The 26,911-nt window shown below is 32.7% G+C and overlaps 1 pseudogene across 1 annotated transcript in view; it reads left to right on the forward strand.

Annotated features, from left to right (window-relative positions):
- Positions 1-23,886, forward strand: part of LOC143236904 (uncharacterized) — a 35,558-nt pseudogene extending 11,672 nt beyond the window's left edge. The window contains exons 4-7 of the transcript XR_013019787.1: positions 9,435-9,626; positions 11,127-11,367; positions 22,181-22,328; positions 23,643-23,886. The product of XR_013019787.1 is annotated as an uncharacterized LOC143236904 (transcript). The remainder of the gene's footprint in view (positions 1-9,434; positions 9,627-11,126; positions 11,368-22,180; positions 22,329-23,642) is intronic.
- The last annotated feature ends 3,025 nt before the right edge of the window (positions 23,887-26,911 follow it).

The following is a 26,911-nucleotide window of genomic DNA, read 5'->3' on the forward strand; positions in this document are numbered from 1 at the left end:
CAGTCACCATTGTACAGTCTGTTGTATGATGTTACCTTCTTGGGTGGCAACTTTATTATATCTGTTCTTTTGGCATAATTTGTTGGATATTTATTGATTGAAATGGTTTACTTATAGTTAGTGGTCTCTCAGATGTGGTTTTAATTTTTCTCATCCAACTGTACCACATGTTTTCTATTTCTCACATGGTTAATCAACAAAGGTTTGGTGCCTTTTCCATTTCTCTGTACAAGGTAGCTCTTTCATGTATTTTAGTTTTCCAGAGGATGTAAAGTTTTTGAGTTTCCAGTTTTATCCCTGCACTGCCTCTAAAATATTTCCAGGTTATCAATCCTCAACATCCTTTTCTATTTCCTTATTAGAACATCAAAGTGGTTCTTTGTCTTACTTTGTTCACTCTTTGAACCTTTGGTGGCGTGTTTCCTATATCACCTTTCTCTTAAGACATATGTTCTATTGTTGGGGAGTGAACTTCGATATTTGAGTGTATTTACAGTTCATTTTCACAGTACTCTTTGTTTTTACCCATTACACACTATTGTATCCCAGTAGGTCCTTTCTACACAAAACTTTAGTGGCTAAAATAGGGGTTAAACCATTCTCTCCTATTTATCTTTCTTCCATTTCTTAATTTTATGACAGCTGGGATCCAGATCATCTTTCTTTTGTCTGGTGTGGGCTCTCCAGTGTTCTGTTGCATGCTCTAAAATGTTTCAGGATTTGTGTCACCTTTTGTTTCTTTGTTGAGATCTTCTGGTGTCACATAATTTCTCCATTTGCTTTGGAAGATTCGGTTCTTCAATTTTTTTGTATTGCATACTCTTGGCTTTCAGTGGAGGAGATATGACTTCCTAGGTATCCTCTCATCAAGTATACCATATCTCAATGTTTCTGGTGGTTTGGTTGCATCATCCACTGGAGGAAATTGTACAAGCTTGTGTGTAGATCACTCCTAATATACTTGTATATCATTATTTATATGGTTTGGCAGTTGCCTATTAAGAAGGTTTTCTAGCTGCTTTCCATGGCTATTCTTCATGTTCCAGCTAGTTTGTCAGAGAGGTGAATAACTTTATTTTTCTCTTCTTTTCAGCCACCTGTTTATCATTTTCATTTGGATTCCACATAGTGACAGTTGGTACCTCATTAGCTACCAGTTAACCAATAAAACAAAATTCCTGGTTGTAACAAGCTTTGTTGAGATAAGGTGTTCCATAAGACCACCTTGCTAACTTGTGTGCTTTCCAGGTGTTAAACAATTATAACACAAAGACAAATACACTACTGGACTACTAGTCATGGGTAAAACATGAGATTTTGCCCATTGCTGCTGACCCCTAGATTGAATAAATTGAGGTAGGTTTGCTTTTGAAAATTTCTATGGGCAGGAGGTGTAAATAACAAGCTTCAGATTATAATTCCAGGCCAGGCAAGGTTAATCATTGTTTCTTAAATTTGGGTTGAGTGAAGCATAACAGATTCCAGAATTCTGAGTTTGGTTCATTGTATTTTGCACTTGTTCATGTTGGAGCAAAAGTTTGACCTCTTTTAAGTTGCATGCCTTTTCTCCTAAAATCTGGAGACTCAACATGCTGTGTTCTGTAACTTTCATGTTAAGTTGGAATTATGACATGTTAATAAAGAAGACAAGATTTGGGCCCACAGCTGTGTAATTCCAGTGATGAAATGAGAGACTTCATCTACCAAGTTGCAGTTTTGCCTGTGTGGCTGGTTGACTTTTATCATCTAGGAGTTAGATTCTTTTTGCCTGAGTAAAGAACATAATTGTTCCAGAAGTTCTGCAACCCCAACTAGTGTATTATCTCTATAGTTCATTTTTCCACACCTCTTTTCCAGGCTTATGCTTTCTGTGTTGTTCTTATTTTCACTAGCACCCCTGTCTTGTCAGTGTGAGATTCTAATTGTAGGGTGAGAGGATATAAGTGTTTCAAAATTTAACATTTTTCTATACCAAAAATGTATTTCTGATAATATTTCCACTCATGCTCTTCCACCCATTTTCCCATGAAATAGTCAGTTTTGTGTCTGCTAAATGAGTTGTCTCAAAAAGTGAACAGGAAGTAATAACATGGAGCTTATATACTGTAGGTAGGGGTTGTGTTGATAGTAGATGTAGAGAATTGTAATGGAGTTTAAAAGCTAGAGTAAGTAAAGTAAAATTTATACCACTGCTTAGATGGGTTAACCTTTTCACAAAAGACTTAGTATAGTATACACGTAGTAAGTATTTATACTGTAATATTTGATGTGGTATGTGTACATTCATAAAATTTAGTGGACTTTTAGAAAAGATTTGAAGTCTTTTGTACACAAAAAAGAACCAGATGTTTAGCAAAGTATTTTTTAATGATGATTTGTTTGTGAAAATATCTAGTCTATTTCTTTGCTAGTCTGAGTGCAAGATTTTCATGTTATGATTAAAAAGCTATTTTTTATAAAAAAAATCAAATTTTATTTGTGTAATCTCTAAAACATCATAAATCTATCTCAACATTTTTTTTTGTTTTTTCAGTAAAACTTTATATTTTATCTGTTATTTCTCTAACAGTATGGAGTATTTCAATTTGACCAACCTTGTAACCACCATAAAAGAATTAGGAAATAAATATAAATCATGCTTTTTATGTTCTAGAATGATTACAAGTTATAATATGAAAACACAAATGTTTAGTCTAAGTAGGTTAAATCTCACAACATTATACATTTGTTATTTTCATTATATTGATCTTCCAGCTGTGCCTGGCTAGCAGTACAGAAGTTGGACTGATGTTGTCAGCATGCATTTGTGTTGATGTGTCCAAGAACATAAAACTAGCCTTTACAAAGTAGTTCCCTGTCTCAGCTATTTTTTAGTGTAAAATATAGTCACATATCCTTTATAATATATACCTATGTGTATTAATATTTATAAATTAGTTTTCATAGTTATTTGTGTTAAGACATAGAACAGTAAAGAATGAAGTATACAGCAAACTATTATTTCTTCTAGTTCTGAATCATGCACTTTTTTACTGATTGCTATAGTTTGCTAAGCCTATTAAATTTTGCTTGTGAAGGATGTGAAATGAAATAATATGTTTTAAGTTTTATCTATACATTTGAAATAACCCAAAATCATAAATTACTACATCAATACCATAAAATTTCAATAAAGTTTATGAAACTTTTTGACTGCACAATTTTTTTATTTTCTGATTTTAATGTAAATTACATTTATAGTAAAGATATTATTAAGGCACAGTCTAATTTTATAGCTTTCTGTCTTCTTGATTTATATAAACTAGTATCCCAAATCTGTTTTCCATGCTCTCCTTCCATATCCTGTCTTTCACAAAATATCAACAATTCTCTCAAATGTATGACTTTAGATTATTTATAACTAATAAACAGAGTAGGTTTTGATTCTTAGATATTTCCTATAAGAACTGATGTATTCTTGTGATAGTATTTCAGTTATTTTGGTCTATATATTCATTGTTACTATTGCTAAAGTCCCATTGACAAAGTATGTGGACTATTTTAAGACACTGTGTAGCTCAGTCAGAAAGCCAATTAAATTATTATAGTTATTGGACATTGTATGCATTATATGTATTATTATTTTGTGTTCTTACTTTCATACTTGAAAAAAAAAAAATTATTTTATGTACTACTTTCATCATAACAAAAGACAGTTAATTTTTTTTTCTGGGGCAGAAAAATAAAAAAAAACCAAAAAACCAGACATGAGTACTAATTTCTTGTGTTTCTTTTGTATATTTCTCATATATTTTTACATAATAACCTAAATGAAATAATATGAAACTTGTGTGGTTAGATAAGAAAAAGTAAATTAAAAACCTTAAGTAGAAAAGCTCTGTAAGGTAGGCATATGAGCTACCTGAGTATTACATAACTACTCTTGCTTGAGACATGCATCAGCTGTGTTTTTCATAGCCTGTTTCATTGTTAAAATAGAAACAGATACAAACTATTAAGAGCCTGAGGTCATTTATGATAATTTTTTTTTTTTGTTACAATCTGAAGTTATTTTAGAAAGAAAAAAAGCAAAATTAGATTTATTTCAGGTTTTTGTGGTGATTACAAGGTCAGTTAGGTAACCATATTTATACAGTGCTAAGGTAGAGAAAATAGCTGGTAAAAGAGAAAGCAAAATAGAAACAGATACAAACTATTGTGAGCTGGGAGCTATTTATGATAAATAATTTTTTGTTACAATCTGAAGTCATTCGAAAAAGAAAAAGGGAAAGTTTAGATTAACTTTTTTATGGTGGTTACAAGTCATGTCTCTACAGTGTTAAGGTACAGAAAAGAGCTGGTAAGAGATAAAGCTCCAGATAAAAAAACTTCATTTTGGAGATTCTAGATGTTATGTAAAGGGAATTTGTAAACATTTAAGATGAAAGAAAGATTTTTAATCTTAACATGAAAGTTACTTTGATTTCAGAATATTCAAAGTGTGAGTCACTTTTGGCTCCATAAACTCACTGAGAAATATTTAGCAAAAAATATGTAAAGAGAAAATTAGATTTTTTGCATGAAAAAAAAAGTCTTGTAGTGTTCACTAAAATATGCTAAATTTTCTGAAGATACAGTTATTTAGATTAAAAGTTACAGTATTTATAGTTTCTTGATTAAATGGTGGTAGCAAGGTTGTTTAAATAGCCTAAAATCTGTGAATCCTTACAGTATATAAATGGTAAACATTCACATATGAAATTTAAAGCTAGCCATGAATATTGATCTTAATTTATGTTCTTAATATCCTTTAATACCCAATCAGTTACTTGGTATAGATCATAAGCCAAATTCTCTGGGGCTACATGATCATTTTTATAGTTTTGTTCTTATGTTATGTAATCTTCATTTACCAATAATTCTAGATAAATATAATTATGTATTATTACAAACAATTTTTTGTTACTTGAGAGAAAGTGCATATATTATTTTAAAAACTTGGTGATCTTTTTATTAATAGTGCTTGTAATATCAGTATAATTAAAAAACTTACTATCTCCAAATCTCTGAAGTTTATTGTGTTCAAGATGCCATTTGTGGTGTTAGTGTGATACAAAACTAAAATATGGTAAAAATAAGCTAATTTATTTTGCAGAAAGGATTTATTCACAAAGACATTAGATGTACATGTAAATCTGACACTTATTTCATGTCTAAGCAGTCATTTGTCATCTAAATTCACACATTTTTGCTGTGCAAAGGAAAATATAAGATCTACAGCTAGTTGGAATAAAAGAACATACTAAAAAACATGAGTACTTGTTAAGTATTGCTCACCTTTTTTGAAAATATGTTGTGTTATTATCAGAACTGAAAACTTAATTAGCAGAGCTGAAAATAAGGAGCAAATAAGATTTGATGATTATTAAACTAAGCCAATTTCAAATCAACAAAAAATGTATACTTTTGCTACTTTATAAGTTGTGAACTTATTTAAACTGTTGATTAACATTGGTATGCCTACACACATTATTGAGTTTGCCAAATAAAATCAGCATAACCTGGATTGATAACACATGAATAACAAAAAATTTAAGTATGCACAATAATTAAAAAAAAGTAACTGTCAGAATGAGTGAAACCAGATTCAAATCTTATAAAATTTTGAATAACTTCAATACAAAGGGTCAACAGATTAACTGGAGTCTAAAGGACTTTTTAAGTAGATGAATGGAAAATCTTCTAAGAGCCATAAATGAACTTAAGACCCTCTCAATAGTGTCATTAAATGAGGGTCTTTGAAACTGCTTACAGTAATTAATGTATTTATTTTACAGTTTAGAGATTCTGCCTCAAAATTGGATTAAGGAATTTATATGATTTAGTGTTTGTAATGCTTAAAAGTTATCCTGAAAGATTCGACAAATATCACACCAATGCTTTCTTCTTGAAGTTGATTTAAAACAATCCAAGTTTACCATAACAATCTGTAAGGCTCCATCCATTGTTCTGTAAGAATATCATAGAAAAAACTATCAGTTCTTACGTATTCATTATAATTATATTTTCTTTACGTGAAAGCATTCTTCAATGTGTGAGATCATTATTTTCAGCCTTACATGATTTTTTATTTTATTTCTGTTGCTAAAATACTATAGAATAAGCATAATTCAAACATATCTTACAGAAGAATTGGGGTCATGGGGGATATTCTATAATTAAAACCAGTTGTCATAGGACTACTAACAGGCACTCTTTTACATTAATATTACTATTTCTTATCCACCTAAGTAACCTTAACTCAAAACATAAGAAACTCTAAATTATGAAAGGCCATACTAACATTTGTTTCACAACCTAAACAAAGAACAGAACCTTCTAACTGTCCTTGAGGCACAAAAGTAAGAACAATAAGCTTAAATTAAAACAGGATTGAAAGGAAATTGAAAACAAAACAGTTTATGGATATGATTACACAATGTAATAAAATTTCTACTTTTTTTTTTCCTGGGGAGAAAGTATTATTTTCCAATTGCTTATGCCTAAAGAGAATGGAGAAGACCTATTTTTCTCTTCAAACTTTGCTATTGTGACCTGGGTAATGAAATTTTTAAATTTACCCATTTTCCAGAACATTCCAGGTAGATTCAATGTTGACCAGCAAATAGAGTATTTTCTCGAACTTACAAGAATTTTCAAGAAGAGGAGGTAGATGTTGAAGATCCAGATATAAATTTCAGAGGTGCAGCTGATGAGAGAAACCCATACTACACCAACCAAAGAGACCTCAATGACTTGATCAGAGATCTTGGTTTAACAAAGTTGAATGCTGAGCTTTTAACATCTAGGCTCAAGGAGTGGGATTTGTTAGATGAAAGTGCACAAGTACAGGAAGCGTCACCGATATTTCTCAAGCTTCTTCACTCATCAAGATGGGCTCTGTCACAATGTATCTGGTCTGTGTGAGGCAGTTGGAATTGCCTGTAACCTGAACGAGTGGTGCCTCTTCATTGATAGCTCATCCAGAAGTCTCAAAGCTGTGCTGTTCCATAATGGGAATAAGTATCTGTCTCTTCCCCTGGCTCATTCAGTGTACCTCAAAGAGGAATACAACAGCATCAAGACCTTGCTAGAAGCCTTGAAGTATGATTAGTATGGCTGGGAGGTTATCAGAGACTTCAAACTTGTGGAATTCCTAATGGGTATTCAAGGAGGCTTTACCAAGTTTCTCTGTTATCTTTGCCTTTGGGACAGCAGGGACACCGCAGCACACTACAACAGGAAGCACTTGCCACAACAAACCGAGATCTCTGTGGGAGGCACAATGTCAAGTGAGAGCCACTAGTGGACCCCTAGTAGGTGTTGTTCCCACAATTGCATATAAAACTGGGTCTTATGAAACAATTTCACAGCTCTTGATAAGGTGTCTGCAGCCTTCAAGTGATTTCGAGACTTCTTCCCCAAGCTGTCTGAGGCAAAAGTCAAAACTGGTGTCTTTGTTGGACCACAAATAAAGAAGATCGTGGAGTGCACAGAATTCCCCAAGAAACTCAGTAGGAAGGAAAAGAAAGCTTGGGGCAGCTTTGTCATAGTAGTTTGGGGCTTCTTGGACAATCACAAGGCTGAAAATTATGTGGAACTGAATGAGGCTATGATAAGAAACTACAGCAAAATGGGTTGCAGGATGTCCCCGAAAGCCCATATCCTTGATGCTCATCTTGATAAATTCAAGGAGAACATGGGAGCATACTCAAAGGAGCAAGGCCAGCACTTCCACCAAGATATACTGGACTTTGAATGCCACTACCAAGGAGAGTATAATGAAATCGTGATGGAAGACTGTATTTTGGGGCTGATACATGAAAGTGATTTACATTACAGTCACAAATCTCGAAAAACTACTTACTTCTGAACATATAACTTTGTATAACTTTAGTATAAATACGTGTAAATCTTGATTCATATGTTGTTTTATTCAGACTTTATGTAAATGAAAAGGTGCAAGTTTGCTTATTTTTTACATAGTAAATAGGTTAATTTCCAAATTTCATTATCCAAGTCAGAAAAGCAAAATTTGAAAGGAATAATGGCTATTTTCTGTGCTTTTACAACATAAGCAATTAAGAAATAACACATACTATCCAGGAACAAAATTTGTATTACATAGTGGTGTAAAAGACACTGAAAAATAATATACTTGTTAGTTACTAATTTCAAATATATTGGCTTAATTTTCTCTGGAGCAGTTGTGAGCATCATCATTTGGCTCTGCAACTGTGTCTTGAGATAAGTTACATGTCACCTCTAATGTTCTGCTCGATCAAGGACTAACAGTACAGCAGGTATTTATTTTTCCCATGAATAACATGCATTTCTCATTCTTTGCTCTCTTTTCAAATTAGTGGAATTTGGTGATTATTGTTGGGGTTATTTGAAATAATGTAATACAGTAATAAGTGAAAACATTAATTTGATTAAATGATTATATTTGATATTAAGTGATTTAATCATAATTTTGATTATATGATTATTTTACATGACACTAATTAATGCTCATTGGTAATTGTTTAATCAAGTTAATTTCCCAACTTTAAAGGTACTTCAAAAGTATAATGAAATTAATGTTTCAGAGTTTAAATGAAGTTCAAAGAGATGCTTGCTTCTGTTATAATTTAATCTGTCTACCTCATAATGGTTGGTTGAGAAAATATGATAACATGTGGTTAGAAACTATTAAGGCAAAGCAGAAGTATTACTTCATAGTAGATGATGGTGGTTAGTCTATCAATGTGGATGGTGACAAAGGGCCCTAAGTATTTCAATACAGTTATTTTATGTAGATGAAAATTGTATGCAAAAATTATGCAGAAGAGGTGGAGTAAGTAGGTATTGGAGAAGTTAGATCTGTTTATTAAAATGATTGAGGCAGTTATTAGCTTAAAGATGTATTTCTCTGAATTTCATTTTATTGCTGAGATGACTTATCTGGGTAATTTATATTACAATATATGTTATCCTATTCCTATTATTTGTTATAACTTTCTAGTTGTGGTTATAGTTTTTTTATTTCTCAGTTGATTTTTATTTTATCAATGAAATCCAAAGTGTTTTCTTATGTTCTGTTTACTTTTTGAAAGGAGTTTGAATATGGTTTGGATGTGTCTGGCCTCATAGCTAAATGTTTATAACTTGTAAATTTGAGAATATTTTTTACAAAATAACTCTTTCAGCATAATACATTTCATTTTAAAATAATTATATTTTATCATGAATTCCAAAATTATTGTATTCCTAAGCAGTTACAGATTTTGTACATTCTGCTTGAGGAGACTCAGTAAAGGAAGTGTCTTCAAAAGAAACAGGTGCCTGATATAATAAAAATAATGTCTTTTAAAATTTTAATGTATAAAATTAAATATCAATAAAAAATGTTATTATTGTTTAAACTCACAAAGCAAATCAAGGTCTTCATCTAGTGGTAGTTCGACTTCCAGTAGTGGAAGTTCCTCCAGTTCCAGCAGTAGTGGAGAGTCGCAGTCAAGGTCTCATTCTAGTTCATCATCATCATCAAGCTCATCATCTTCATCTTCTGTGTCACCAAAGCGTTCATCCTCTAAAAGGGATCAGAAAAAACGTCCTTCTTCAAGGTGAACATAACATGTAAACTGGTTTCAAGACAAAATCTTATTTCAAGATTGATATGCTTATCTATTAATGTCAGTTTTATCTTAGTTTCTAATTATTAGAAATTACAACTTAATTTTATGCTTTAGAGTTCATTCTTGGTAAAAACATTATTTTGATAGATTTGGAAGATAGAAACCTGATGAGCCTGGCCTTATGCAATTAAGTGTAAAGTGAATGCTGTTAAAGACTTCATAGTTAATTATAATTGAGTAAATAAAAATGTAATAACATTTACAAGCATTTGCTGCAATTTATAATCTAATGCATACTAATGTTGTGACTGATAAAGATGTCTGTGTTACCTGTAATAGAAAGTTTGGTAGGTTTTAGAATAGAAAAAAAGTAGGAATTATACTTCAATATAGACTAGTGTGTAGTTAATAAAAATGATGAGGTAAGTACTACCACCATAGTGTATCCTAACATCACATTTCATAGTGAACTGAAATAAATTTTGCAAAATCAAGCTTGATCAACACAGATGCAGAAAAGTGCAGTCAAGGCAGTCAAACATCCTTTATGAGCCAATCAAGTTCAAGATCATTCATGAAATGAATTTGTGGCATAATCATAGATTAATAATTGGTAAAACTCAGATAGATCAGCAACTTCTCATCTCTAGAAAAGCCAGTGTATTTTGATAATACTACGTTCCAACAATGGCTTTTATGCCATATTACTTAGATACAAAACTATAATATTGTTGTTAGCCCATATACTGTAAGTATAAAATATAAAATGAAATAGACAGAAAACAAAACTTGAAAAATACTTTTTGAATTCTTAATTTAGTTTGTTGATAAAAAAGGTTTATTTTTATTAAAAACATTAGTTATATAACAGAAAATAGTTTAATTCTGAAATTAGTTTAAAATTGAATGAATATTTTTACTCTCATGATACATTTTATGCACTTGGCTGTATGCTAGGTTATCCCATACTACATCTTTACTTCAGGCTTAATATACCAACACTCACTACACTTATAATGTTTCACAACATCCAATCATCATGGCTCCATTTCACCCTCATCACCAAAGTTGTAATAAACAGGGAGTAATTAAACTGTTCTATCTGGATAAATGTATTTTGGCTTTTATGAGAAAATCAAGCATGATTAGAAACACACTGGATTTGATAATGATTAAGTAATTCACATTCACTTAAAGTTTTTAAAAACATAAAACCATCTTTTACAGAAATTACTTTCCAATTTGTGTAAGTTATCAGTAAGTGGCATCTTAAGGTTGGATGTACTACATCATTATGAGTGATGATTATTCTAAATATAACCAGCTGTATTAACCACCCAAAGCAGCATTAAAAGATTGAAGTTATAAATAATGAGTTATAATTGGAAAGGTATATAATTTGAAACTTATTGTTAGTTACAATTTTTATCAAATGTAAATGTCATTTAATGACAAACTGTCATGATTTGTATGGCATGCATATACTAGGTCACCATCTTCAAGAAGAAGGAAGCGAAGTCCCACTCCTCGGCCAACTAAGATTCATGTGGGTAGACTCACCAAAAACATCACTAAAGAGCATGTAATGGAAATATTTAGCACATATGGCACTATAAAACTGTAGACATGCCAAAAGTTCGACCAAACAGTAACATAACTAGAGGATTTGCTTACATTGAGTTTGAAAAACCAGATGAAGCTGAAAAAGCAATGAAGCATATGGATGGAGGTAATAAGAGAAACTGTAACTACATATCAAAAATTATCTATTATCTTGTTGTTCATACCTAAGTAATGTTAAATAGTGTTTCTGATGTGGTATTCTCCCTTTGTTCACAAGATTAGCTTTTCTCATTTTGTGTTGCCCTCTGTTCACAAACCTTTTTTAAATGCATGCCATAAGTAGTAATGGGATTAAAAATTTTTAACAACCAGTTCTATCTCACTTTACACACCCTCATTTTTTGCAATGAAAAATAATAACAAAAATATCTTACTGAAGTAATTTATTTAGTATGCTTTAAATGTTTCCAAATTGCCATTTGATTATTATTAAAATCTTTATTCCTTCCACATTTGATGCTGTTGTCATCAGCTGTGTGTTTTTCTCATTCCACGTTTGAACTGAAGAAGTAGGATCCCATGGACCCAATGGGAGGTCAATCAAATTAATTGTCTTCAGGTTTGCCACATTTGCAACTGTAAGGGAGCTTCTTTTATCCGAATATATAATATTCATTATTTAAAACCCTCTTTCTCCCTCTGAGGAACTAAGAGCAATGGTATTGATGATATTTTTAGCCTGTTGTACAGTTCTTGATTATGACAATTTTGTAGGATATTTTCCACATAGTCATAGAAATCATTAATGCTGATTTTGTGATGAAAGAGCTTACTGAATTTGTACAATTTTTTTTCAGTGGCTTTCCATGGAACAACAGTTCATCAATATTCCAAGAATCTGGCTCAAGTATGTTTACCAGTTCATGAATGTTATTGTCATTTTCTTGTGCATTATTTTTTGATTTTAAGTGATCACAATCCATCAATCTGGCTTTCATATTTTTTTTTTACTGTTTCCAGTAGTTTTTGATGAGGAAGGCCTACATATGTTTGGTTTTCAACCAACCTAATATTTCTTAAGGCGTCAGAAGCAATGGTTTTATCAGTTTTGTTTTCAAAGGTTCCTCTATTTTCTTTGAGTATTTCAAATGCCTTAATGGCTCTTTTTATTAGTTTTTCAGCTCTTGCTAAGTTTAAATTTCTGGCTTGAAGGGCATCAGGAAGTAAATAAATTTCTTGTATTATATCTATCATTATTGCTAAATCCTCCAGGAAGAATTTGTTACAAAGATGGCTAGCCATTCCTGAATATTTTTTCGTAGTAGAAAAATATTTCAACAATACTGGATAAGCATGCCATACATCAAGTGTTGATCTTAGCCTGGAAGCAGTCCATCTTGGTCCCTAAACTTTACCAATCTTCAGAATTTCTAGTCCAGTTTCTTCCAAAATGTTGAAAAGTTCCATTTGGTTTTTATTTGATTGATGAAAGATCGTGTAGATTTTATCTTTGAACTCTTTGAAGTGATTCACTTGTTTTATATCAGGGTGGAATTATCTAAAACCAGTTGCAAGTGGTGATTTAAGCAATGCCAAATTATGATGTCAGGAAAATCATTTTTAAGTTTAATGCTCACCCCTGACTTGCGGCCAAGCATTACACTTGCACCATCTGAGCAGAATGCGTCCAAATTATTTTTCAAATATCCAATATAAAATCCTTCATCATACAAACTTTTTAATAGAGATGTGTGTATTGTTTCAGCATCCTATCCTTTCAACTCAATCAGGTGAAGAAAAATTATTGGCAACAGATCACAATCTTCAACTTTAAAAAAAAGAATCCCATAGTGACAGTTGATTACATAGTATGAATTTCCATGGTGAAAGTTAATACATTGTACATCTAGCATCAGAGGGCTATGAGCTGGTAAGAACTGGTTTGGTGAACTCGTGAAATTTTAAGAACAGGTTTTTATGAATTGGTGCGAACCAGCTGAATCCCACCACTGGTCATAAGCATTCATCATCCTACTGCTGGAATCCAAAGCTCCAATACATCTTTTATGCAGATCATCATGTGCCACCTTTCCATCAATAGAAGAGCACTCTTATCACATGTTGCTTGTGACTCTGTGTGACACTACTAAACTATCACTTCTTTTTTAGCACTCTGTAGACCATTGATTACCTTAGAAGTGGTTTTTCTTTATTTACCTAAGTTGAATTTCATTTATTTTCCCTTTTTTTGAAAGCATTTGATTGTCCACTTTTGCCATGCATTTTTTTGCTTGTTTAGTATCTAACATGCATTCCCAAGTTGCTGTTATCACTTTAGTTGCATATCACTCATCTGTTACTGCATTCTCTGCCATAAGCATGCTCCTATAGTAGTGGGTTCAATTTTACATGTTTGTGATGACAGGTTCCAATTTTCTTGTTCATCTTACCTATGCTCTGTTTTCTTGCCTTGGTGTTATTCTTGTACTCATTGTAATATCTTGCTTCAATCCTCTTTCCAAAGCTTTTCATGGGAATTCTATGACAAATTTCATTCATCAGAACAGCCATTTCCTTTTCAACATTCAGATTTGTTATGTTCTGTTAGAAGATTTTATTTTGCCCTTTTCTCCTTCCCTTCAATCTGGTGGTGGATTGTCTTTTCTGATCATATCAGTGGTTCTGTCATTGTTTGAGTACTTCTAATATTGGTGCATTTGCCACCATCTTCATTCAAAGGTTACTTCAGTTTTGGTCCACAGTTTTCCATTCTAGGGCTTTGACAATAAATGCCTTCAACAGGGTTTAGTCCCACCTGTTTTTCTGTTTTTTCTCCTATTTGATTACTTCATTGTATAGTCTTTCTTGCCCTTGTCACTCTATACTGAGTTCTTCTGATTGCTCATTAGTGGCTTGCTCAACCATGGTTCATTCAGTTGCTTCAACTCCTTGTGATCTCTCTTCTCCCTCCAGACCTGTTATCTCAACTCCAGTTACTGGTACTATTTTCCACACTTCCTATCCACTGTCTTCATATTTGGCTCTTGTCTGGTCCATGAGGAGGAGTTACTATTTCTCTTGCAAAGTAACTTCTCATTAGCCTGCTCTATTTGTCCTTCTTCTATGGATGTTTACATGAGGAAGTGGAATGTTTTTTGCTCCTAGGCTTTGACTTGGGGTTTCTAGGCTTCTCACCATACTGTTGCCTATATCTCAGAGTTTCTCCTGTGTCTCTTTGAGAAGGATTTATGGGTCTTCTGACTATGAAATTAAAGGCAGTGTTATGACATACCTTCCATTTTCCTCATTTCCACAGGGTTTTTGATTCATCTGTCCTTTCCATGTTGATCCATTTCTTCCAGCTCTGTGGGCCACAAAAGTGTTCATTCCTCCTGTAATGGGGCATTAACGTGGTTCTTCTTGCCCTCGCTTTATCACCACTTGAACTCCTGCCTTTTAATGTATTTCCTCCTGGCCTGCAGATATTATAGATCAAATATTTTTGCCCTCAGTGTTACCAGCATTTTGTACCATTTTTACGTTATCCTTTATATGGATCATGCTTTCTTTTCATAAACCTCAGGGGTTGAGAAGGTTCATCCTTCTTTATCCCTATCTACTATTCCTCTGTTTCTCATCTCTGCCTTCATCCTGATCCAGATAGACTCCTTTATCCAGTCTGTGCCCTCCATTGCTATATTGTTTCCACAGCTTTCTTCCAGAGTCTTTTTTTATCCTTTGGCAATTTTCCTCTTCTGATGGTTTTTCCCTGGTCACTCTGACCAGTTGGGTTTAAAGTTTGATCTAGCTGGTTTGTTTCTTCTTCTATCTTATCCAGCCTGATATCTTTCACATTTCCTCACATCAGATATGTTACCTTATCTTTTCTCTTGCCTCTTGTGGTCATTGGAGGAGATTCTATGATAGAGCATGTAAACAACTCTGCATAAATTCATTTCCCACTACCTAACTTTGTCACTTTTACTTTCTCTGGATATCACCTTCTGCCTGTGACTGTTCTACAGACTTCAACATGACTGTGACATGAGGGAAGCCATTCTTAATGCTATCTTTTCTTTCAGGGTCCTTTTATTCAGCTTTACTTTGGATCTTGCTCTTTGGCATGTGGTGCCTTACCAGGTATTCTGTCTGTAATTGGAATGGCTTCCACTTAGATAACCATAACCTTTCACAGAAATTCTTGTTATCAAATCCACACTGTAAGCCATGTTGATTCTATAACATTTTCTATGACTAAGTATGCTTATCCTTGAGATGGGGTGTTTCACAAGATCACTATAATGTAAATTATTGATGAAAATTGCATTATAATATGCCTCTTCCAGACCACACCATCAGTGAAGAGCATGGGTAATGTAGTAAAGGATTGCTGCCTTGCCTCAGTTGAATAAATTAGTGTGGTCTGCTGTTAAAAATAGAGTTTTGTAATCACCCACTGGACTGTCTCAGGTGTCACTGTCTCTGTGGGTTTTCTAATGGATATTTACTCTCTTTCTTCCAGTGAATTATGGATGTCCTTACCACTTACCAGTTCCTAGCTGCTGGGGTATTTGACCATGGAGGCAACCTGCTGGATGGTTTCCATATAATGGTTGTAATTGTTCATTTCAGAGTAGGGTAGTGGAATTCTGCTGGTGTACAGGAAGTTACAGGATCCTCCAGATGGGTAATTTTCCCAGAGTTGAGATGCTTAAAAGCATTTCACCACTCTAATTGGGTGCTCTACTTCATCCCTTATGGGGATTTTGGTACCCAGGGAGTGAGAATTTGAGGAAAGAGAGAATCAATCAAATAAATCCTGACATATGTTTTTGGCTATTTATTTTACCCTCTTGATGGGTCATTTGTGTTGTGGGTCACAGAAGGTTTTCATAGCAAGTTTTTGCTTCTGCCCCCAGTTTTCTCTTGTTGTTGCAAGGATGTTGGTGGCCTGGGTTGTTTTGAACATATTTCATAATTGCATGAGTCAAGTGCATGCAATGGAACTCCCTTGGATTTTGGATGTAATGTCTCAGATCTCTGGAATTAGGTCACCTTTTGCTTTTCTGTAGTTTTTTGGTAGGTTCTTGCTGGACTCTGGTATTCGAGATAAAGATGGTATAATTCTCATCCTACCCTCATGAGGATGTCAGTACTCAGTGAGTGAGGTTTTGGATGTGGTTGATTTACCGAGTGGGGTCCATTGCACCCAGACTACTCTACATCATTGGAAACATCATCTATTACTCACTTTTAATCACAGGGTTTAGAGATTCTGTATTTTTTGTATCTTTCCTACACCATCCTCCCCCACACACGTGTTCTCTACATGTTCTACCATGTCTGGCCCTCCTGACCATTTCCATTTTCATGGCATAGAGATACCTATCTCAGATATGGTGCTGTGCCTTTTCTCAAATCATTTGATCTGTTCCTCTCTTTTTAGAGGGTTCCTGGGTATACACTTGTGCTTCTCTTACACCTGGGATCTGATATATTGCTAGTATTTGTCTAAAGCAGTGTTAGATCTCTTAGTGAAAGGTGTTATTGAATGGATTTTTCTACCCTCTTCAAACATTTGAATTATTTGCTTTATCTTTCAGCCTCATACATTCTCTGTTGGGTTGTCAAGTCTTCTACCCTTGAAATTCACATCCTGAGACTGCAGTTTTGTCATTATATGGATAACTGGTTTCTTTTGGCTCCAATTCCAGTAAGCCTCTTATGATCATACTCTTATTCTTGAACAAGAGTTAGTGTATCTGGGTTTGTTGATCAAACTGGAGACATCACATCTTGCATTCAATTCATTTGTCAGTAAGGCTGAGGTTTCCTTAGTTTTCTCCTTTTTGTTTGATAGAAATGAAATACTTGATTTCCAATGCCACATCCTCCTCTACTCTCACTGTTTGGGAGGTTCTATCTCCTCTAATGAGGTGGGGTATATTTCAACTTACAGCAGCATGTGGGTAGGTGGTACCACTATGAATCAATATTTCATCCATATCTCAACAGGCTAAGGGTTAAAGGCCATATTGTAATGTTTCTGACTTGTATTCAAATTTTATTGAACTACCGTTTTATGAATTAATGTCATTAAGTGTGCTATCAAACTGTAAATTATAAGTCAAATTTTCATATTATACATTATTTAATTTTGTAATTCAAAGTTGAATATGTAAAAAAACACACCTACACATTTATTTTTGCATATCACACAATATGATGAATGTTGCACTGGTTCAGATTAGATGTTTGTGACATCAAAATACAAAGTCAGTAGTTTTGTATGAGTTCAAATTTCTGATATTTAAAATTTAGAATATAAAATAAAACATGTCTTTTCTATATGCTGAGGTATCAATAATGTATTGAATCAAATGTAGTGGCCTCACTGACCATCTTCAATTTTTGGAAACAGTCCCTTATATACACTTAATTCTATGTATGATGTATGAATAGGCAATAAAAAGCCCAGAATGTCCTACAAATGGTTTTCCAAGCCATTTTCAAAAATAATGGTGTTTACTCTTTGTTTTGAAACAAACCTCCATGCTGGTAAGTCGAGTCTTTTACCTATTTGATTTTAAAAAAAAACAACCCAAATACACCTCAGCTATTAAACTTGATAAATGATAATAGATTTCTATGGTATTGATATAGTAATTTATGAGTTTTTGGTTATTCAAATATATATATATAAACCTGTAAAAAAAGTGCTTCATTTCATGCTCTGTAAAATTTTTTAAGACTTAGCAACCTATGACAAGTAGCAACTGAGTATAAAGGTCATAACAAGAAGAGAAAATTGTTTGCTTTATTTGTTTATTAACTGTTCTGGCTCAGCTTGGCAAGGTGGGTTAAGGCATTTGAATCATAATCTGAGGGTCGTGGGTTCGAATCCCCATTGCACCAAACATGCTCACCCTTTCAGCTGTGGGGGCATTATAATGTGATGCTCAATCCCACTATTCATTGGTAAAAGAGTAGCATAAGAGTTGGCAGTGAGTGGTGATGACTAGCTGCTTTCCCTCTAGTCTTACACTGCTAAATTAGGGATGGCTAGGGAAGATAGCCTTCGTGTAGCTTTGCTTGGAATTCCAAAACAAACAAATAAACAATTTATTGTTATACGTCTTAAGAAAAATAAGTTTTAGTGTAAATAGTAGTAAAGTATATATTTATAAGTTAATGTATTATAACTCAAATGTGACTGTATTTTCCAAATACTAATCCACTGAAATATTGCCAATACAGGTTATTTTGAATAGGTCAGTTTTAAGTTCTTGGATGTGGTAACATGAATATATGTGTGCCATATCATTGTAGCTTCTATTAAGTTAGCCAGCAATGGCTGAAAGGTCAGTATAGTAAAAATAATATCTATAAATGTATAACGTTATGGCATTTAAACTATTTAGATAAATTGTTTGTATTTTCAAGTTATAATCTGTTGTCATTCTAGAAAGAAAAAAAGTATAATTTATATTTATTTCCTGATATTTTATGGTGGTTGTGAAATAGGTCAGATCTATCAAACACATATATTGAGTTTGATTTGATAGTGAAAATAACAGATAAAATATAAAGTTCTGATTTGATGGAAAAAAGTAACAGATCAAATATGAAGTTCTGATTTGATGGAAAAAAGTAACAGATAAAATATGAAGTTCTGATTTGATGGAAAAAAGTAACAGATCAAATATGAAGTTCTGATTTGATGGAAAAAGTAACAGATAAAATATGAAGTTCTGATTTGATGGAAAAAAGTAACAGATAAAATATAAAGTTCTTTCTTAAAAAACATTTGACAATTATCTGGAGATCATAAAGATTTCACAAGAGAAATGTGAAAATTTTCGGATGAATAATAGTATTTTTAATCTTAAAATGAAAATTACTCTGCATGTTGCATAGTCAACATTCTGAAAGAATAATTTTAGGAAAAAAAATCTTAACAGTTAATTCAGAAACCTGATATTTTGTGTATGAAAGCTTTGTCATGCTTACCAAAAACCAACAGATTTTGTAAACATATGCTTATATTATCAAAAATTGTAGCATAATCACTCTTTCCTGGTTACAAGCTCAGTGGATTCTACCCAACCAATAATGAAAGGGTTAAATAAATCTCTTGGAACTGTTGGCAGTATGCTGAGATTTGTATAATTTTCTTTTGATGGTTTGTGGATGTCTAATAATGATTCATACTGACAACTGTACTATTGTCTCATATCAATCATCATTGGGGCAACAGGTATTTCTTTCTGTTTTTACACTGTAGACCTCTTCTTTTTTTTTCTGAGCCCATTCTTTGCAAGTAAATATTATTGCTTGTCATATTCAGGGTGTTCTGAACCTTGTAGTAGATCATTTCTCATGACCTGACAAGATACTTACTGTGGAGTCGTACCACGATCATCTGGTATTCAGACTACTGTGCTTTGACTACTCTTTATTACTCTCTACTTGCTGATGCAGTCATGGTTTACTTTATTGAACCTTCTTTGTTTCTTTCTTCCTTTACTTTTGTTATGATGTCTGCTCCATTAATCTTGTTTCTCCCTCTCACAACTGGTAGTGTCTAAACTCCATCTTCACAATGGGTTTTGTCTAGTCTCTTGTGAGATGTTTCCATCTATTTTCACTTGTAACCTTGTTTTTTTCTTATTTTATTTGTTTTTCATGTATCTTTGTCTATCAACAAAAATGGCACAAATTCCATATTGCTTTGTGCATCTAGGATGTTCCTTTTCCTGGTATTCTCTCCTGCATTTTATGAAATTTTCACTTGGTTGTCCAACATAAGGCTTATTGCTTTCAACTGTTGCTGGCTACAGTGTGACACTATTAAATGCTTCCAATTTTCTCTTTTCTAGTCAGGCCTTCCCCTTGCTATTTCTTTATGTACTCTTTCATTTGTTTCATCTCTTTTGTTCTTCATCTCCAGTTCTTCTTCCTTATTGGGAGCTGAATGTTCTTTACACTTTTTCCCTTCCTATCTTTGAAACTTTGTCCTCTTTTTCATTTTGTAATTTTTTACTTTAAACCTACTTCTTACTTTTTTTGCCTGTAGTTCTTGCAGATCTGACTAATTTTTATGTTTTTTTCCCCTTGACTATTCTTTTCTCCTACAGTTATCTGCAACTCATAAGAGTTACAGCATGTTCATTCTTATCTCCTTTTTTGTATGTCTCTTTCCTTTTTTAATTTGTATCTTGACCACCTTAGTGGCATGAGATGCCTGTCAAGATATATTTAAATTTGCACCATACTGCCATTTGGGTTTGTAATGCTTACTGCTATAAGATATGTGCTCCACAAGAGTATTAGGGGATTCTCCATGGCATATTATCTGCTAAACATTGCGTGATTGAGACTGTATCTACTTATGGAATATCATGAGTAAAGCAGTATCAGGGTAGCTGCTCATCCCTCTGGTATTTAATGAATGTACTGGGACTTGCCTGCTTTCAAAAATAGGTTTTATGGTCATTCATTACACTATCTTAAGGTGTTGCATTCTTCAATGTTCCTTAACTTGCTTTTACCCCACACCCATTTCTCTATTAGAGTATGGGAGTCTTTATCATTCACTAGTTATTAGGAACTAGGGTAGTGGACAACAGAGGTTTCATCCTAAATGTGATAACTCCATTTAGTTTGAGAGTAGAGCAGTGATGTTGTGTTGGTATAGATGGTGTAAATTTTTCTCCTACTGCAGAACACAGAAAACATTTTTGATGTTGCCCTCTGCTAGTACAGTGGTATGTTTACGGATTTACAATGCTAAAATCAGGTGTTTGATTCCCCTTGGTGGGCTCAGCAGATAGCGTGATATGGCTTTGCTATAAGAAAATACACACACATTTCTGATGTTGCTTGGTTTTGCACTGGAGATGGCCAACTGTATACAGTTCACTCCTCTGGCTAGATTTCTCCTGTTCTAATACTGGAAATAAATGATCTTGAGACACCAAAATGTTTTATTTAATTAGATACTGAATGTTTCTCTTTACAGCTTCTTCAGAAGCATTCACTGATTAAATAAAAATAACATTTTAATGTTATAAGGTTATGTATTTATAGTATTAAAATGTCTTCTATATACCAGTATGTACTACAGAAATTAAATGAGTTACTACAACTGTCTGGATGTTATTTCCTTGGTATGTCCATGGTCAGACTCTAATTCTTGACTGTACTTCTTTTCTGTGTGACTTGGTGACAATATCCTCACTATGGGCAGATAGTATACTATGGTACACGAGGAGAGTTGTCTCCCATGGATGTGCTTCTATTTTTTTTTTTTATGAAATAGGATGTCATGCTCCATGGGCTCATCTAGATCAATTTTGGACTAGTCCCTTCTTCACTTTATTGTTTTATTATAACTAATATGTATGTGAAGTTAATATTTTAACATTGAAGTGTATTTCAGACAGATACCTCTACTTATACTTTCCTCACTCCAGTGCTTCTTTTCTTGCCCAGTCTTGTTTTGAAGTGATGATTGAACAATCAATATAGAATGTGTCAGCTGCACTAGGAGAGTTTTCGTGGTCTCATATAGTACAGTATTAGTATGTTACTTTAGGTGATAGCCTCAAGGCTAGTGGTAAGCAAAACAAATCATGTGTAGCACAAAATAAGAAAAAGCTAATATAGGAGAAGATTTAAGCATCTGTTAAAAATACATTTTTAGTGTTGTAAAATGCTAACATTTCCATGCTTTGTGAGCTTTTAGCTTTAGATGTGATTGGATTTTGACATATTGTAAATACCTGATAAACTGTTTATCAGTTCTTCTTTAATCAACATGTAATAAATTTTTATTGTTTCAAAAAATAACTGCATGTATACAGACGAAGAAATTCATTAATAATATTTCAGTTGGCATTTTTGATATGTGGAGCGGTTTCTCAGTTGTTTTATGTTAAAGAACAAATATTTGATTAATAATTTTTTAAATATTCTAGGACAAATAGATGGGCAAGAAGTTACAGCTGCACCTGTTTTAATACCTAAACCTCGACCTCCTCCTCCTAGACCACCAACTCCACCTCGTAGAGGTCCACCTCCATCTTGGAGACGTTCTCCACCTCCTCGTGTGCGCAATCGTCGTAGGTAAGCAAACTTATTATATGGTTTAAATTATAGTTTAACCCTTTTCTGACAGGTTCAGTATAATATACATGAGTTTGTATAGTTAATATTGCATAACTTGCATTGATAGGGTGTACATGTATTTATGTTTCTGTATCCAATAATATAAAACTGACCTTTATACTTTACAAAGTGCCCCTGTCTTGGCTGTGTTTTAGTGGACTAGTAATATTTTATAATATACAGTCATACTTCAGTTATTATACATTATGTATGTATATAGACTTTTACAATTTAGAAATAAGCTGTTAAACATATTTTTCTTAATAAAGTAGGAAAGGAAACAATTATTTCTTCTAGCTATGACCTTTGAACTCAGTTGCTGCTTGATATAGGTTGCTAAGGCATTTAAACTTTCTCACGTGGTAATTATGAAATGAAATATTTTCTTTAGGATTTACAAATGCAGTAAAATGATTAAAAAATTATAAGGTACAATATTGATACTATAGAACTCCAGTATAATTGATCAAGCTTAGTAACTGATCTATATCTAGGTCTTAAAAAATGAAATTTAAAACAGACTAAAAGACACAACCAACCTTCTTGAAATCTTAGTTTAAAAGAAAAAGGAGGCTTTCTGATAGGTTAAAAACATTGAGAAAGCTACTAGGGGACATTTTAAACTGTTGACTGATTAATCACATATCGTAAATTGAAGTAATTTTATATAAGTGACCTATTTCAAAAATGGAAAGAGGTGAATGGGGCCCACTGTGTTTGATTCAGTACATAAGCCATGTCTCAGCAAAATAAAAGATATATGTGTATATATATATGAGATTTTTATTTTGTAATCTAGCTTGTAATTATTGTTAATTTGAATTTCTAATTCGTACAAAATTATAGATTTAGTATTTTGATATAACAGTCATCTAATTTGAATTGTTGCATTCAGCATACCATGTGACTTAGAAAAATCAATATTTAGGTGTGTTATTTTAACATTTATTTTTAAATTAAGAAATTAACTAAATATATAATTCTAAAATTTGAATTATAATCAATAATTTCGTACTGAATGTATCAACACAAATTCATAAAATAGTACTTCAATAAAGTTTTCAATGCAAGTTGACAAATGGCACCTGTAACCCATCATGGTAGAATTAATGAAACTTTAAGTACAATTTATATCTTTCACTCATTTCTACAGTAGATATCCAAAAAGTGTGAGAAATGTTTTTAAAGTTTTGCAAATGCTATGTTATATACAATTCTCTGTTTAAAAACTATAATGAATTATTAGCTAATAATTTTATAATATATCTATAGATCACCCCCAAGACGGCGTTCCCCAATTAGAAGACGATCCAGATCAAGATCCCCAGTTCGTAGAAGGCGTGCAGAGAAATCAAGCTCCAGCTCATCTCATTAGAATCTAGTTTTAAAACATACATTTTTTGTGTAATATTAGGTCTGTACCCATTGTTCTCTGTTTTATGTAAACATCAGTTTTGTTTATGTGTTATGCAGTTTTGAAAAATGTCTAAGTAAAATGATTATTCCTTTGTGATAAGTATCAGCTTAATTCACTTTCTTGTTTATGGGTGTGTGAAAGGAATTTTTCAACTACTGATTAATTGGTTGTCAATGGAAAACTCGTAGCTTGTGAAGCATATTTGATAGTAACACATATAATGTAATGCCATACTCACAGTACTTTTCAGTCTTTGTAATTGCCATGATAATTCCTAGGTCTCAAATAATTAATTTCTGAATATTTTAGAATTAATATTAATTTCTGTAAAAACTTGCCAGATTCTTCACATATATGTAAGTATTTAATATAAATATATTTCATGAAATATTAAAGTAATATGTTAATGCCATTTGTGAATCAGTGGAAAATAACACAGTGAGTTCTGGGATTTTACTTTGCTACTATTAACAGAATTATCAAACTCCTTTCAGTACTAGGCCCAACAGTTACAAAAAATAATAATTAGTACTAATGCAATGCACTGTCACAGATACGAGTTTCCTTTGATGGAAGTTAAGGATGGAACAAATACCTTATTCCATTGAATATTAATTTTGTGATGAATTGGGCAGATAAATAGCATTTCCATTGATGGATTTCTTAAAATATTACACAGGCATGATACTATTTGCATGTGCATCACATATAATAAGTATAGTATCATCTATCCTTGATACTTTCTACTGACATTGTCCCTGGTATTAAAGAGCTCTGTGAGTCATAATTTAGGTAATCTTTATTGAGCTTAAATAAAGATTATCCTCACCTGTTATTAGTGTATGTCACAGGTGGTCACAGTACTTGCAGAGGTAGTAATTGCAAGCACAATCTAAATAACAATGTCAGAGACAAATGAAGCTGGTATATTACTGTTTCATTCTATCATGTGTTGTATATCTGTAAAGAACTTGAAATGGTTGCTTACTCATATCGAGTTCCCCACTGGTACAGCAGTATGTCTACAGACTTACAACGCTAAAATCGGGGTTTTTTTCCCCTCAGTGGATTCAGCAAATAGTCCCGTATGGCTTTGCTATAAGAAAACACACACACCTTTATATAGAACTGTATATTGCCATTTACATCATTATTAAGTTTTAGAAAATAATGACTAAGTAACTAGTTTATTACTGTACTATACTGAAGCAGTAGCTCATGTGTAAGGCTCATTTTCAGTACTTTATATCCTCATCTTCTATCTTTCTGAAAATAATTGAATTTAGTATGGTGATAGGAGCTGAATGTCAAAATTTCAACCAATTCACCTATTTTACCACAGCCCGGCATGGCCAGGTGGTTTAAAGCATTCGATTCGTAATCTGAGGGTCGCGGGTTCGCATCCCCGTTGCACCAAACATGCTTGCCCTTTCAGTCGAGGGGGCATTATAATGTGATGGTCAATCCCACTATTCATTGGTAAAAGAGTAGCCCACGAGTTATCGGTGGGTGGTGATGACTAGCTGTCTTCCCTCTGGTCTTACACTGCTAAATTAGGGACAGCTGGCACAGATAGCCCTTGCGTAGCTTTGCACAAAATTAAAAAAAAGACAAGTAAACCTATTGTACCAACAACAGAGATAATGTTTTTTAAATAATACACTTTCCCTTCCTTCCCCATCTCATATTCACAGTTTATTTTTTTGTGATCATATTCAACCTTTCAATAAATAACATATAGTTGAAGTATAGAGTGAATAGCTGTTATTAATTGCATATCTGTTGGAGACTGACTTATGAAATGAGATCAGAAGATTAGATAAAAATAAGTTGCCCTTTCAATTTTTTTTTTTTTAATTTTATTCATAAGAAGGTTCATAATTCATCATTTTATTAAATAATTGGTCTAGTATTTTGATAATAATGACCTATTACTGTTGCTTTTTGGCTATTAAAGCAATTGCCCACTATTCAACCATTTAATCTGCATATCCCTCTATTTGGTAACTAATTAGAAGAATGTTCCTAAACAAACTATTAGATGTAATTTATAGAAAAAGTGTTATAGAGTGTTTATCAGTTAATAAATTCACTGCATTATTTACACTGTAGCTACACACAAAATGCCACAGGAAGTTCATTTGCTGCAATAATGATAGGTTATGAGAATGTTAAATGAAGCACTTAGATCACATATGTATGGTTTGTATAAAACAAAAATCCAGAAAATTTATTCAAAACAATAGTTACTAAGATTATTAAAAACTAAAAGAATGAATTTGTTAAATTGAAGTTAACCTGTGCAGTTAAATTTGTTTTGAATATCTAGAAAATACATTTTTGTTTGCAGGAAATGTTTATTAATGTGAGGATTGAGTAATTATTTTTGACCTATGGACTGTGGCAGTCAGGACAACATTTTTACAACAGAATTACTGTATGTACATTTTATCACTTTGTTTGTGTGACAAAACTGTGATTTTATCTGCAGTGAATTGGATTTCAGATTTATTCATGACAACCTTTCAGAGCTGTGTATAGTCAAGTACAAGTTAAAAATTCCTTGATGTATGTTTGGTATTACATTTTTGGTAAAATAACACTATCAAAGCAACAAAACATTGTAGTTTGTTAATAATTAAATCTATAAAGCCTTAAAACTATTAGAAGATTTATCCATTATTAACTCCAAGTGGACTTTTCTAGGTAATTAATTAAATTAATTATGCTGGATTCTATATATATATTAACCTATAACGTTTCGACCAACACTTACAATAGCAGAAGGTTAATAGATAATTAGCCCAAACACAATATTTAATTTTTTTATTTATAGCATTAAGTTTCACCTAAGTACATTACGTTTGTTTTTAACTACATGAAGTTTTATATTGAATAGAATTGCCATATGTAATTCCATTTATCCACTGGAGTTTTTGTCAAATCAACGTTAAATTTAAAAGGGGGGACTAGAGTTAATAGCTTCTACAAACGTTAAATTGATGCTAGAACATCGTTAAAAGACATCTAATATAGTTTAATAAAATTTATATAATGGCGGATTCTGGATGTTGCCATTACCTATTTTTCATCTCGTCTTTGAGGTACAAGAATAGAAAAAGAT

This window comes from Tachypleus tridentatus, chromosome 13 (genome assembly GCF_004210375.1).
Source record: "Tachypleus tridentatus isolate NWPU-2018 chromosome 13, ASM421037v1, whole genome shotgun sequence".
Lineage (NCBI taxonomy): Eukaryota > Metazoa > Arthropoda > Merostomata > Xiphosura > Limulidae > Tachypleus > Tachypleus tridentatus.